Genomic DNA, 15434 nt, shown 5'->3' with positions numbered 1-15434 from the left:
ATTTTGACGGACTGTACCCTCCCCGCCAACGACAATGGCAGCATGTCCCACCTCTTGAACTCCTCCTCCATCTGATCTACAAGTCTGGTGAAATTACGTTTGTGGAGAGTCCCCCAGTCCCTGGCCACCTGCACCCCCAGGTACCTAAAGCTCTCCCCTGCCCGCCTAAGCGGGAGCCTACCAATTCCTTCCTCCTGGTCTCCAGGGTGCACCACAAACACCTCACTCTTGCCTAAATTTAGTTTATAACCTGAAAAGGTCCCAAACTCAGCTAACAGCTCCATCACCCCCGGCATCTCTCCCACCGGGTCCGCCACATACAGTAACAGGTCATCGGCATACAACGACACCCTATGTTCCTCCCCACCTCGCACCAAACCTCTCCACCTCTCTGAATCCCTCAACGCCATCGCCAGCGGCTTGATTGCCAGTGCAAACAACAAGGGGGACAGGGGGCAACCTTGCCTGGTCCCTCGGTAAAGCCGGAAGTACTCCTCCCTCCTCCCATTTGTGGCCACGCACGCCATCGGGGCCTCATATAGCAGCCTTACCCATCTAATAAACCCTTCACCAAATCCAAACCTCCCCAACACCTCCCATAAGTACCCCCACTCCACTCTAACGAAGGCCTTCTCCGCATCCAGCGCCACCACTACCTCTGCCTCCCCCTCAATCGCCGGCATCATGATGACATTCAACAATCTCCGCACATTCGTGTTCAGCTGCCTTCCCTTCACAAAACCTGTCTGGTCCTCGTGTACAACCCCTGGCACACAGTCCTCTATCCTGGTGGCCAGGATTTTTGCCAGCACCTTGGCATTTACGTTGAGGAGAGATATGGGCCTGTATGAACCACACTGCTGGGGGTCCTTGTCCCTCTTTAAAATTAATGAGATCAGCGCCCGCGACATCGTCGGGGGCAAAGTCCCCCCTTCCCACACTTCATTAGGGGCTGGTTTAGCTCACTCAGCTAAATCGCTGGCTTTTAAAGCAGACCAAGCAGGCCAGCAGCACGGTTCGATTCCCATACCAGCCTCCCCGGACAGGCGCTGGAATGTGGCGACTAGGGGCTTTTCACAGTAACTTCATTGAAGCCTACTCGTAACAATAAGTGATTTTCATTTCATTTTCATTAAGTGTCCGCACCAGCAAGGGGCCCACTAGGTCCACAAACTTTTTATAAAATTCCACTGGGAACCCATCCGGCCCCGGTGCCTTCCCTGACTGCATCTGCCCGATCCCCTTAACTAGCTCCTCCAGCTCAATCGGCGCACCCAACCCCTCCACCTGTTCCTCCTGCACCTTCGGGAAAGAAAGCCCGTCGAGGAACCTCTCCATTCCCCTCCTCTCCCCCGTTGGCTCCGACCGGTACAGTTCCCCGTAAAAGTCCTTGAAGACCTCATTCACCTCTACCCCCTTCCGCACCACATTCCCTCTCTTGTCTCTCACTCCAGCAATTTCCTTAGCCGCATCCCGCTTGCGGAGCTGATGAGCCAGCATCCTACTCGCCTTTTCACCATGTTCATACACTGCCCCTTGTGCCTTCCTCCACGTGCTTCCGCATTTCTAGTGGTCAGCAAATCAAATTTAGCCTGCAGGCTGCGCCTCTCCCCCAACAGTCCCTCCTCTGGTGCCTCTGCGTACCTCCTGTCTACCTCCAGCATCCTTCCCACCAGTCTATCCCTCTCACTCCTCTCGCTCCTCTCCCTGTGTTCCCGGATGGATATCAGCACCCCACGAATCACTGCCTTCAGGGCTTCCCAGACAACCCCTACCTGAACCTCCCCCGTATCATTCACCTCGAGGTACCCCTCAATACTTGCCCGGACCCTCCTACACACCTCCTCCTCCGCCAACAAGCCCACATCCAACCGCCACAACGGGCGCTGGTCCCGCACCTCTCCCTTCTCCAACTCTATCCAATACGGAGCATGGTCGGAGATTGCAATGGCCGAATACTCGGCCTCCTCCACTCTCGGAATCAGTCCCCCACTCACCACGAAGAAGTCTATCCGAGAGTAGACCCTATGTACGTGGGAGAAGAAAGAGTACTCCCGTGCCCTCGGCCTCACAAACCTCCATGGATCCACACCACCCATCTGGTCCATTAACCCTCTCAGTACCTTGGCCGCCGCCGGCCTCCTACCCGTCCTAGAGCTGGACCGATCCAGTGAAGGATCCAACACCGTATTGAAGTCCCCCCCCCCCCCCCCCCCCCCCCCCCCCAATGATCAGACCTCCCGCCTGTAGATCCGGGACCCGTCCCAACATACGCCTCATAAAGCCCGCATCGTCCCAATTTGGGGCATACACACTAGCAAGTACCACCTTCTCTCCTTGTAGCCTGCCCCTAACCATAACATACCTACCCCCCTTATCCGCCACCACCTCCGATGCCTCAAACGACATATTTTTCCCCACCAGAATCGCCACTCCCCGGTTCTTCACATCCAACCCAGAGTGGAAAACCTGCCCCACCCATCCCTTCCTCAGGCGGACCTGGTCCGCCACCTTCAGGTGGGTCTCCTGAAGCATTGCCACATCTGCCTTTAGCCCCCTCAGATGAGCAAGTACCCTCGACCGCTTCACCGGCCCATTCAATCCTCTTGCATTCCAGGTGACCAACCGAATCAGAGGGCGTCCCGCCCCCCCTCCCCCGTCGACTAGCCATAGCCCGTTGACTGCCCGCCCCAGGCCAGCACCCCCCTGCCCGACCCAGTCCCCACAGCGACAACACCTCACCTTTGTCCCCCCAGCCCCCACCAGCTCCTTCCTGACCCTACCAGCAGCAACCCGGTATTCCCCTTCCCCCCCCCCCTCCCACCCCTCCCCCCCCAGGCTAGGAACCCTCCTAGCCGCGAACCGTCCTCCATTGTACTTCCGTGGGTCAGCTAACTTCTGCTGACCCCGGAAACTCCCGCCAATAACCCGACCCCTCCCAAAGTGGGATCATCCCCCATCCTATCCCTCCTCCAGGCACTGCTCCAGCGCGGGGAAGAACCAGTTAAGGCCCCGCCTCCCCCCGCCATCGTCTCCAGCCCCGCTGCGCGGGAAACCAGAGGAAAGCCCGCGCTTTCGCATTGCCCCACCACACCCTTCTGACGCAGCTCCCAAATACCAGCCCCACTCCATACCCCCAAGCCGACATAGAATACAACAAACCCCCCCAATCCTCCCCCCAAGATACAAAACTTAAACAATGCCCCACAGCAAAAACAAATAACAGAATAACCATATCAAAATTGCAAAAGTACAAAAAAAGAGAACACAGCAACAGCAGAATCCAGCAATAAAGTATTACAACCGACCCCGCAACCCCCAACCCCTAGTTCAAGTCCAGTTTCTCCGTCCGCACGAAGGCCCACGCCCCCTCCGGGGAATCAAATAATGCCGGTCCGAATAAGTTACCCACAGGCGCGCAGGCTGCAACATTCTGAACTTTATCTTTTTCTTGTAAAGCACCTCTTTCGTCCGATTAAACCCGGACCGCCGCTTAGCCACCTCCGCACTCCAATCCTGGTAGATCCGTACTACCCCATTCTCCCAGTTGCTGCTCTTCACCTTCTTGGCCCAGCGCAGCACACACTCCTGATCACTGAACCGGTGGAACCTCACCAGCACCGCACGCGGGGGTTCATTCTCCTTAGGCCTCCTGGCCTGTACTCTGTGTGCTCCCTCCAGCTCCAAGGGCAGATGGAAAGACCCGGCCCCCACTAGCGAGTTCAGCATCGTAGCCACGTAGGTTGTCAGGTCCGACCCCTCCAGCCCCTCCGCAAGGCCCAAGATTCGCAGATTTTTCTGCCTCATGCGGTGATCAAGCTCCTCGAAGCGTTCCTGCCACTTCTTGTGAAGTGCCTCGTGTCCCTCCACCTTACTCACGAGGATCCCGGCCTCCTCCTCTCGTTCAGTGGCCTGCGTCTGCAACTCCTTGATGGCAGCACCATGGGTCGTCTGAATCTCCGAGAGCCTTCTGTTCGTTTCCTGCAGAGAGCTCAGTACCTCAGCCTTGAAGTCTGCAAAACAGCGGAGGAGACAGCTTGTTGCTCCAGGGTCCACTGCTTCCACTCCTCTGGAGCTCCGCTGGCCGCCGTCTTGGATTCCTTCCCCTGTTTTTTCTGGGGAGCTGCTGCCGTTTTTTCCCCCTTTCCACTCCGAGTTCGAGTCATGGACTGCGGGGAAAGTCGATCAGCACACCTTCTCCCACCGGGAGACGTCGCAAAATTTCCGTTTAGGGCTCTAAAAAGAGCCGAAAAGTCCGTTTAAAACGGGAGCTCCCAAATGTGCGGCTTCCTACGTCATCGCCACCACCGGAAGTCCCAGGAGAGACCTATCATGAGCAGCAAATACAGTATACTAAATTGGAAAAAGCGCATACAAATCCCCGGTTCTCTGGAAAAGTGTTTTGGTTCTACGACGCTGAAGAGAGAGGATGTCAAAGGGCAATTCTTCCATCTGCTGTGTTTGCAGGAGAAGGTGCCCTGGGTAGGGGGCAGGGTATTGCAGGGCCTTGGGAAGTAGACCAGGGTGTCCTGGGTGGAACAGTCACTTCAGAATGCTGAACAGGAAGGCGAGAGGAAGGAATATTTGGTGCTGGCGTCACTCTGGAGATGGCGGAAATGACAGAGGGTGATCTCGTCACTTTCAGCCTTGAAAAGTGCCCAGTCCACCTCAGATTACTCTGGAGGGGTAAGGAATCTCAAACATTTGAGCAAAAGATCAAACCTGCTGTTTCACACCGCTACCATGCAATAGGAGCCATGAAGAGGATGCTAACATCATGCCAAAAAGACGTTCTGCCTATCACACAAACAAGTAATGTGATATATGAACCTCAGTGCCAATATAATGCGAGGAATGTAGGCCGTACATTCAAAGACTGATGGATCATAACAAAGAGCATGTCCCAGCCGCTCATTGCAACGGGCAAGGATCAGACCGCATTGAACCAGCCCATGCATGCAAAACACAGTATCCAACATTAGGTGTGATTCCGCGGGCAGCACGGCAGCGCAGTGGTAGCACTGCAGTCTCACGGTGCCGAGGTCCCAGGTTCGATCACGGCTCTGGGTCACTGTCCATGTGGAGTTTGCACATTCTCCCCGTGTTTGAGTGGGTTTCGCCCCCACAACCCAAAGATCTGCAAGGTAGGTTGATTGAACACGCTAAATTGTCCCTTTATTGGAAAAAATGAATTGGGTACTGTAAATTTTTTTTAAAAGGTGTGATTCTACGATTGGATAACATTTGCTAAATAATCCTCAGTGCTATGAATTATGCTGACGAACGATTTAAGATTGTCAGTCAGTCTCGGAGTGTGGCCATGATGTGGAGATGCCGGCGTTGGACTGGGGTGAGCACAGTAAGAAGTCTTACAACACCAGGTTAAAGTCCAACAGGTTTGTTTCAAATCCCCAGAGTGTGGTGCATTTGCGTGTATTGGTGCATTCTCTACGGCAGTGCCACGACCAATCACAGTCCACTTGTCAACCAATCGGCACTCTCTTATCATACTGTATCAGTTGTTGTTTTCCCCTTATACTGGTACTCTTGTGAAGTGTCCTGATGAGTCCAAGACAAAAAACTTTGACATGTCTCTTTTCCTTAACAATACAGAGGACAATCTATTGAATGTGGATTTTGGTGGAGTTAAGATGATGACAAAGGGAACCAGACTGTAGTTCTGGGATAAGGGGTGAAAATATCAATGTGGGAAATGGAACAGAAATGGTAAAAGATCCTATCAACTGTGATGAGGAGAGAATCATCAGGTGATGAGGTGACCCTAAATTCTATTGGCTCCACTTCATTTGCTTAATCTTAACACACGATTAAACTAGCAAATAGAATTCAGCTTCCCACTTGTAACAACAGTTCACTTAATGCATCAGTGCATTGAATTTAAAGCTTTATTATGCTTTTACAGAAACTGACATCTCTATAACAAATCATTATTGCCCTGTTTTTCCAGTTTATGCGAGCTCTCATCCATTCATGAAGGTTAATAGCCCCTAGACTTTCCAACATACCAAAGTATTAATTTCAGGACAGTGGTGATTTGCTGTAGAGGTGGCAGGCTCTGTGTGCTTTGCAGTTGTGAACTAATTCATAGTAATATAAAGGGCACAAGTCCATAATAACCTTTCTCCGTGTTTCTCCACTACGAGTACAGTTATTTGGAGAATGGTCCAAGTAGAATCAAGATTGTTTTTTATCGAAACTTGAGGAAATTTTCAGAAAGTCATACTGGATATTTTCCTGGTGGCTGGTTGCAGAACAGACTTTAAAAAAACCAATAGGTAGTGCCACCCCCACCCCACCCATGATGCATGAACATAAGAATCTTCTCCACCATTCAATAAGATCTTCGCTGATCCCAATGTGGCCTGAACTCCACATTCCCGCTTCATCCCATAACCTTTGACCCCGGCGAATCTAACTCAGCCCTGAAGATATTCCATGACCCAGCTTCCACCACTGAATCAGGAAGAGAATTCTAAAAGTTATCAACCCTCTCTGAGAAGTAATTTCTACTCATCTCTGTTTTAATCTAGAGACCCCTAACTTGTGAGCTGTGCCCTCCGCCCCCCCGCCCCCCCAGTTCTAGATTCACTCCTAAGGGGAAACATCCTTTTAGCATCGTCCCTGTCCAAGTGCCCCTCAGAATCTGTTGTTTCAATAAGATTGATTCATATTTTTCTAAACTGCAATGAACATAAGTCCTAGTAAGACAACATGTGTCTCCCACAAATCGATTTAGTGAACCTTATCGAAACTGCTTACAATGCAAGTTAATCTCTCCCTTAAATAAGGAGACCAAAATGATGTGCAGTTAACTCACTGTCATCTCATCAATGCCCAGAGCAGTTGAAGCAAGACTTCCCTACTTTAATACCCCATTCTTCCTTACTTTAATACTCTCGGGCAGCATGGTAGCATAGTGGTTAGCACTGTGGCTTCACTGCGCCAGGCTCCCAGATTCGATTCCCGGCTGGGCCACTGTCTGTGTGGAGTCTGCATGTTCTCCCCGTGTCTGCGTGGGTTTCCTCCGGGTGCTCCGGTTTCCTCCCGCAGTCCAAAGATGCGCAGGTTAGGTGGATTACCCATGCTAAATTGCCCTTAGTGTCCACATAGGTTAGGAGGGGTTATTGGGTTCGGGGGATAGGGTGGAAGTGAGGGCTTTAGGGGTCAGTGCAGACCCGATGGGCTGAATGGCCTCCTGCACTCTATGTTCTATGTTCTATTCCCCTTGCATTAAAGACCAACGTCCCATTTGCCTTCCTAATTACGTCCTGTACCTGCATGCTAACGTTTTGTGATTCACTTATGAGGACCCGAGATCTCTTTTTCTATCACAGCATTCTGAAGTCTGTTTTCATTTAAATAATGTTTTATCTTTTCATTCTTCCTGCCCAAGTGCGTAATGTAACATTTTTCCACATTGTACACCATCTGCCAATTTTTTGTCCACTCATGATTCTGGCCCCGGGTCACTGTCCGTGGGGAGTTTGCACATTGTCTGCGTGGATTTTACCCGCACAAGCCAACCATGTGCGGGGTAGGTGGATCGGCCACACCAAAATTGCCCCTTAATTGGAATTTGATTTTTTTTTTAAATCCTACCTATGCTCCTTTGCAGATACTTTGGGTCAGATTTTCACGGACTCGGGCCCACTCTGCAGGCCTTTAACAATGGTGGGGTGGGGGGGGACCTAGATGCAAAGGGCCTACCCACATTTCCGGGAGAGACCGTTTTTGCCGGCAGAGGAGGGGACGGGGAGTGAATCACACAGGTGTGAACCCCGAACTCAGCAGGGCCATTAGACAGTGTTGAGTTCAAAAAGACCTTGTTTTCACTCGTTCAAAGACTTTAACCCACAGCATGGGAGTCAAAGGTTTATGGGGGTGTACAAGCTCTTGAAGGCAGATCAGATCTGTTTACGTTTCATGATCCTGAAGTGATTTAAATACCCATCCTTTTCAAATCAAAATAAAGACTGCAGCTTTCAGTGCAACAGCATCTTTATTCGCTGTTACTGCGCAGTGCGAAAATGTCATTTTCATTTTGGTCCATAAACCAACCACTCAAAGAAGTTATTATCAAGGAATAAATTTGACAGTATTAACTGTGGTCGGGAATGTGTTTTCTAAAATTTGAGATGTCAATGCTGATCAAAAAGAGCTATTGAACATTTGATCCTTACAATTTTCTGCATTAAGTAACAGCATTTGTAAACATCCAGCAACGCGGTCGACAGCAGAACCTTAGTTTCAAAGGGCAAACCCAGCAAGTGTGGAGGACGTTGTCTTACACAATAAATGTTCCCATTTTCATGCTGTGCTCAGTAGGTGAGAGTTTTGTATTTAGGAAGCTCACCCACCAGAAAACGTTGACATCACTTTGCATTCAAACTCACTCAAAACATTCGCCGGCATCATTTGACATCAAGAGGTGTAACTTGGAATGAATTTTTATGGCAGCAATATTTACCATCCAAAGCGCATAACTGCCATCTTTTAATATCGTGGTTCTATTTGATTGCTCCTGATTACTTCAGGAGTCCTCCAAGTGCTCAGAAGCGTTCAAAAGCCATCACAAAATAAATTTGTGCAAGTGATCATTAGCATTCAGAAGCGATCATTAGCGATCAAAAATGTTGGTTAGCCGTCAAGGACACTCATCAGCCATGAGGAGCAATGGGGCGATGCCACATTGAATTTGGTACTGGGTAATGAACCCGGCCAGGTGTTAGATTTAGATGTAGGTGAGCACTTTGGTGATAGTGATCACAATTCGGTTATGTTTACTTTAGCGATGGGCAGGGATAGGTATATACCGCAAGGCAAGAATTATAGCTGGGGGAAAGGCTATTCGGCAAGATTTAGGATGTATAGGATGGGGAAGGAAACTGCAGGGGATGGGTACAATCGAAATGTGGAGCTTTTTCAAGGAACAGCTACTGCGTGTCCTTGATAAGTATGTATCTGTCAGGCAGGGAGGAAGTTGTCGAGCAAGGGAACCGTGGTTTACTAAGGAAGTTGAAGCACTTGTCAAGAGAAAGAAGAAGGCTTATGTTAGGATGAGACATGAAGGCTCAGGTAGGGCACTTGAGCGTTACAAGTTAGCCAGGAAGGACCAAAGGGAGAGTTAAGAAGAGCGAGGAGAGGACACGAAAAGTCGTTGGCGGATAGGATCAAAGAAAACCCTAAGGCAGGGGTGGGCAAACTACGGCCCGCGGGCCGCATGCGGCCCGCCAAAGGTATTTCTGCGGCCCACCAAGTCATTAAAAAAAAAAAAAAAAAAAATTTAAAAAAAAAATTTTTTTTTTTTAAATTTTTTTTTTAAGGTTAATGGGGGGGTGGCTGTTGGGTTACTTACTGGTATAGGGTGGATACGTTGACTTGAGTAGGGTGATCATTGCTCGGCACAACGTCGAGGGCCGAAGGGCCTGTTCTGTGCTGTACTGTTCTATGTTCTATATGAGGCGCCCAGAATCATAACCGGGTGAAGTAATTATTTTACTTAATATACTATGCGGCCCTTTGTGAATTGTGAATTTCTGAATGTGGCCCTTGCACGGAAAAGTGCTTTCTATAGGTATATCAGGAACAAAAGAATGACTAGAGTAAGATTAGGGCCAATCAAGGATAGTAGTGGAAAGTTGTGTGTGGAATTAGAGGAGATAGGGGCAGCGTTAAATGGATATTTTTTGTCAGTGTTTACACTGGAGAAAGACAATGTTGTCGAGGAGAATACTCGGGTACAGTCGACCAGGCTAGATAGGATTGAGGTTCAAAAGGAGGAGGTGTTAGCAAATTTGGAAAGTGTAAAAATAGATAAGTCCCCTGGGCCAGATGGGAGTTATCCTAGGATTCTCTGGGAAGCCAGGGAGGAGATTGCAGAGCCTTTGTCCTTAATCTTTATGTTGTCTTTGTCGACGGAATAGTGCCGGAAGACTGGAGGATAGCAAATGTTGTACCCTTGTTCAAGAAGGGGAGTAGAGACAACCCTGGTAATTATAGACCTGTGAGCCTTACTTCGGTTGTGGGGAAAATGTTGGAAAAGGTTATAAGAGATAGGGTTTATAATCATCTTGATTAGCGATAGTCAACACGGTTTTGTGAAGGGTAGGTCATGCCTCACAAACCTTATTCAGTTTTTTGAGAAGGTGACCAAACAGGTGGATGAGGGTAAAGCGGTTGATGTGGTGTTATATGGATTTCAGTAAGGCGTTTGATAAGGTTCCCCACGGTAGGCTATTGCAGAAAATAAGGAAGTATGGAATTGAAGGTGATTTAGCGGTTTGGATCAGTAATTGGCTAGCTGAAACAAGACAGAGGGTGGTGGTTGATGGCAAATGTTCATCCTGGAGTTCAGTTACTAGTGGTGTACCGCAAGGATCTGTTTTGGGGCCACTGCTGTCTGTCATTTTTATAAATGACCTGGAAGAGGGTGTAGAAGGATGGGTTAGTAAATTTGCAGATTACACGAAGGTCGGTGGAGTTGTGGATAGTGCTGAAGGATGTTATAGGATACAGAGGGACATAGATAAGTTGCAGAGCTGGGCTGAGAGGTGGCAGATGGAGTTTAATGCGGAAAAGTGTGAGGTGGTTCACTTTGGAAGGAGTAACAGGAATGCAGAGTACTGGGCTAATGGCAAGATTCTTGGTAGTGTAGATGAACAGAGAGATCTCGGCATCCAGGTACATAAATCCCTGAAAGTTGCCACCCAGGTTAATAGGGCTGTTAAGAAGGCATATGGTGTGCTAGCCTTTATCAGTAGGGGGATTGAGTTTCGGAGCCACGAGGTCATGCTGCAGCTGTACATAACTCTGGTGCGGCCGCTCCTGGAGTACTGCGTGCAGTTCTAGTCACCACATTATAGGAAGGATGTGGAAGCTTTGGAAAGGGTTCAGAGGAGATTTACTAGGATGTTGCCTGGTATGGAGGGAAGGTCTTACGAGGAAAGGCTCAGGGACTTGAGGTTGTTTTCGTTAGAGAGGAGAAGGCTGAGAGGTGACTTAATAGAGACATATAAGATAGTCAGAGGGTTAGATAGGGTGGACAGTGAGAGTCTTTTTCCTCGGATGGTGATGACCAACATGAGGGGACATAGCTTTAAATTGAGGGGTGGCAGATATAGGACAGATGTCAGAGGCAGTTTCTTTACTCAGAGAGTAGTAGGGGTGTGGAACACCCTGCCTGCAACAGTAGTAGACTCGCCAACTTTAAGGGCATTTAAGTGGTCACTGGATAGACATATGGATGAAAATGGAATAGTGTAGGTCAGATAGGCTTCAGATGGTTTCACAGGTCGGCGCAACATCCAGGGCTGAAGGGCCCGTACTGCGCTGTAGTGTTCTATGTTCTATGTTCTAAGAGGTGGGTTCCAGAAACATATATATATAGACAAAGTCAAAGATGCAAGACGATACTTTGAATGCGAGTCTTTGCAGGCCTCCTCAATTCGAGCAGCCTTTTACATCCAGACAGGAGGTATAGGCATTTAGAGGATGCTCTCATTTTAGCTCTAAGTTGATTTGCAAATGAGGATCAAGATATCTAAAGAACATGTGCCCATGTTGTATTTGAGTTCTCCTGGCTCTCTTCATTCTTACCAGTTCTGCGGGGGTAACATGGTCACCACTGCTGTCTGCCTCGGCAGCGGGGTCGACAATCTTTGGCAGCCTGACATCCGACTGCTACGTAAATGACCCTTGACCTCCTGACAGGTTTCTATGGTGGAGAGTGAGAACAAAACATAAGGAAAGCTATTTAAATTCAGTTTTACAGAATGCATTTTGGGTTCAATGCCCAGTCTCTCAGAGCATTTCCAGGCACATATAGAGCATGCTTTCAGTGTAAGAACAAATGCTTGAACGACTCTTTGATCTGTTGAACTATTTCCCTGAGGATTGATAGTCCATTGATTTACTCATTGAGATCCACACCACGTAACCGTGTTAACTTCACACATTAAGGGCTCAACTTTCTTGATGCCCTTTGATATGTCAACACCTCGATGGAGCCTATCCACGAGGAAGCTTACATCGCCGAGTCGAGCAATGCATTCACAACGCAAAATACCAATATTAATATTACAAGTGTTCTAAACAGAAAGAAAATTATTGACCAATAAACTTTTCCCGCAACAAATAAGAAGCAGATAGTCTGATAAAATAATAAGAGTCTTAAAACAGCTAAGAGTGTAATTTATTAACCCTCTCTATCTTATAGGTAGGTGATAGGGTAGTGGTCATGTCACTGCGCTCGTAATCCAGAGATCCAGCCTAATATCCCAACCTCCAATCAATAGGAGACCGACTGTGTCCATATTATACATTTTGATGATTAATTTGTTACTCTTCCGCCTGCGCCACCCATTCTCCATCTGTATCCACCCTCCTGGTGTTCAGTTCAACTCAACTTTTATTCTTTTTCAGATCAATTGTCCCCGGTGCACAGTGCATAGTTAAGCACTTGGGAGATCTTTATCTGATTTCTTGCATTGGGCATATGCTGCCACGTTCATGCATGTGGATGCATAATGTGCTATATCTGGACCTCAGGTCCTCCACTAACACCATCAATTAAAGTATTAGTTAGCACCCTGCACATAGACACGTTAAGGCCCTGGTTGACTAAAAACAAAATTCTTAATCCAATCGCAAACTTAATAGCATTGCCATTAATAAGAGGCTAATATTAATTATCCACAGAATGAATTAGGTCTTCTTCATGTCTATATCAAGATCTAAATCTGACTTGATTGCTACAGGATTGACATTTACCTTGCTCTGAACTTGGCACCTTTCTATATTTAGTCGCTGGAGACAAGATTCTCAGTAGAAAGTATGCATCAAGTTCTCAGAACCTTTAGCAAACTAATAACTGCATGCTGTATGAGAAAAGGGGCCACTCAAAATCCTTCGGTGTGTGTTTTAGAAGGCAGGGAAGAGAGTGCTGAACGTGATATTTTCATCCGAGCATTTAATTAAACAGCTACACAATAAATGACTCACTTCCCTACTTGAAGCAGGAAACTTATGAGAATTAGAGCTGTGAATGTTGTTGTCTGCATTGTTCTGAGCGCTGAGACCAATCTAATTCATTTAAGAGCTTACAACCCATGCTAAACCTTACAGCTATTTTTAAAACCACCTTTTAAAGTAGGGATATACAATGGACAATATTCTTGCCAATAGAAATTACTTTTTCCGTATTGTCACATCCAGTACAGACACAAAGACATTACAATTTTCAAAACTGCGTTTTAAAATTCACACATGGCTGGCAGCATATCAACATATCTTTGGCAACATCAGCTCCCAGACAGACCTGGAACTCGAGCAAATACCTATTTAATATCTGGGCAATGCAGCCACTTGTGAAATTTGCAAGTCCCTTTGTTAAGGTACAGAACAAGGCTGTCATATATCAGCCGACTTTCTACTAAATCCTGGACTCTCCAAAACCATCAAAACCCCATGGGTAGGGCAGCACGTGGCACAGTGGGTTAGCTCTGCTGCCTCAAGACGCCGAGGTCCCAGGTTCGATCCCAGCTCTGGGTCACTGTCCGTGTGAGTTTGCACATTCTCCCCGTGTTGCATGGGTTTTGCCTCCACATCCCAAAGATGTGCAGGGTAAGTGGATTGAACACACTAAATTGCCCCTTAATTGTAAAAAAAATAATTGGGTACACTAAATTTTAAAAAAACCCAAAAACAAATAAAAAATAACCCATAGGTGATTGACAAATATGCAATGGGTCACATCTATCTTTCACTGTACTGTGTTGACACTCCATCCAAACTTGGCTGTCTTAAAAGTCTCAAAGCATGAAAGGATAAACCACAGGATGTGTGCAAAATTATCATAGAATTTACAGTGCAGAAGGAGGCCATTCGGCCCATCGAGTCTGCACCGGCTCTTGGAAAGAGCATCCTACCCAAGGTCAACACCTCCCCCCTATCCCAATAACCCAGTAACCCCACCCAACACTAAGGGCAATTTTGGATATTAAGGGCAGTTAATCATGGCCAATCCACCTAACCTGCATATCTTTGGACTGTGGGAGGAAACCGGAGCACCCGGAGGAAACCCACGCACACACGGGGAGGATGTGTAGACTCCGCACAGACGGTGACCCCAGCCAGAATCAAACCTGGGACCCTGGAGCTGTGAAGCCATTGTGCTATCCATAATGCTACCGTGCTACCGGAAGGTGCAAACTCCGCCCAGACAGTCACCCAAGATTGTTATAGATCGAAATATATAATGAGTAAACAACAAGTGGATGGGTTTAACCAAAGGGTTAAATGGATTCTCTGAATGGGGGTATTTGTTAATACTGGAGTTTATGAAACACTATGGGCGCGATTCTCCGCCCCCCACGCCGGGTGGGAGAATAGCGGGAGGGCATCCCGACATTTTTCATGCCCTCCCGCTATTCTCCCCCTCCCCCACGCCCGGCCCACGCCATAAATCACCGCTCGCCGTTTTTTACGGCGAGCGGCGATTCTCCGAGGCCGATGGGCCGAGCGGCCAGGCCTCCACGCCCGTTTCAACACGGCAGCAAACACACCTGCTCGCTGCCGTCATGAAACGGGCGCCAGATGCCCATTTGGGGCATCTGGGGGCCCGATTGGCAAGGCAGTACCACGGCCATGCCAAGGGGGGCATAGGCCCGCGATCGGTGCCCACCTCCGCCGCCCCTCAAGATCAAACCGCCACGTCTTGCGGGGCAGCTGAGGGAAAAGACGCCAACTGCGCATGCGCGGGTTGGCATTGTCCAACCTGCGCATGCGCGGCTGACGTCATCGGCTGTGTCAGCCAGCGTGACGCTTGGTGTGCGGCCATGATGACCGTCGTCAAGGCCTCGCCGCCGTGACGCATGGGGCCGTGCTCCTAGCCCCGCCTGGGGAGGAGAATCGGCCCCGGAAGTGGGCGTGATGGCTGCCGTGGGTCACAGTCTGTCCCACGGCAGGCTTTACGATTCTCCGCTTTCTCGCCCTATGGCCGCGATTCTCCGCAACCACAATGGGTGGGAGATTAGCGGGAGTTCTGCTCCCGCACCTCCCGCTATTCTGCCAGCCCCCCCCCCCAAAATGGCGTGTCCGGTTTTCTGACACGGCGCTCAGAGAAACGCGGGCCGCCGTTTTTCACGATGGCCCGCGATTCTCCGACCCGGATGGGCCGAGCGGCCTGCCGTTCCCAACCTGTTTACGACGGCGGCAACCACACCTGGTCGCCGCCGTCGTGAACATGGCGCGCCAGCTAAGTGTGGGGCCTGGGGGGGGGGGGGCGGATCGGGGATCGAGCACCACGACCGTGCTCGGGAGGGGACGGGCCCGCGATCGGTGCCCACCAATCGTCGGGCCAGCGTCTCAAGGGGGCGCACTCTTCCCCTCCGCCGCCCCGCAAGATCAAGCCGCCA

General features: G+C 49.2%; 1 protein-coding gene and 1 long non-coding RNA gene across 6 annotated transcripts in view; one reads left to right on the top strand and one right to left on the bottom strand.

The window, feature by feature from the left end:
* The window catches only part of LOC119952036, a 107891-nt gene extending 94819 nt beyond the window's left edge, over positions 1-13072 (bottom strand). For all 4 annotated transcript variants that reach the window (XR_005457745.1, XR_005457746.1, XR_005457748.1 and 1 more), the window contains exons 1-2: positions 12790-13072; positions 11617-11734 (exon numbers count right to left, since the gene is read on the bottom strand). This is a non-coding gene — a long non-coding RNA (uncharacterized LOC119952036). The remainder of the gene's footprint in view (positions 1-11616; positions 11735-12789) is intronic.
* LOC119952035 (neuronal PAS domain-containing protein 2-like) overlaps positions 1-15434 on the top strand; it is a 263046-nt gene that overhangs the window by 68346 nt on the left and 179266 nt on the right. The gene's annotated exons all lie outside the window — the stretch shown is intronic.

This window comes from Scyliorhinus canicula, chromosome 17, assembly GCF_902713615.1.
Source record: "Scyliorhinus canicula chromosome 17, sScyCan1.1, whole genome shotgun sequence".
NCBI classification, from domain to species: Eukaryota; Metazoa; Chordata; class Chondrichthyes; order Carcharhiniformes; family Scyliorhinidae; genus Scyliorhinus; species Scyliorhinus canicula.
The sequence above is the reverse complement of the archived record's forward strand: the minus strand, read 5'-3'. Positions and strand labels throughout refer to the sequence as shown.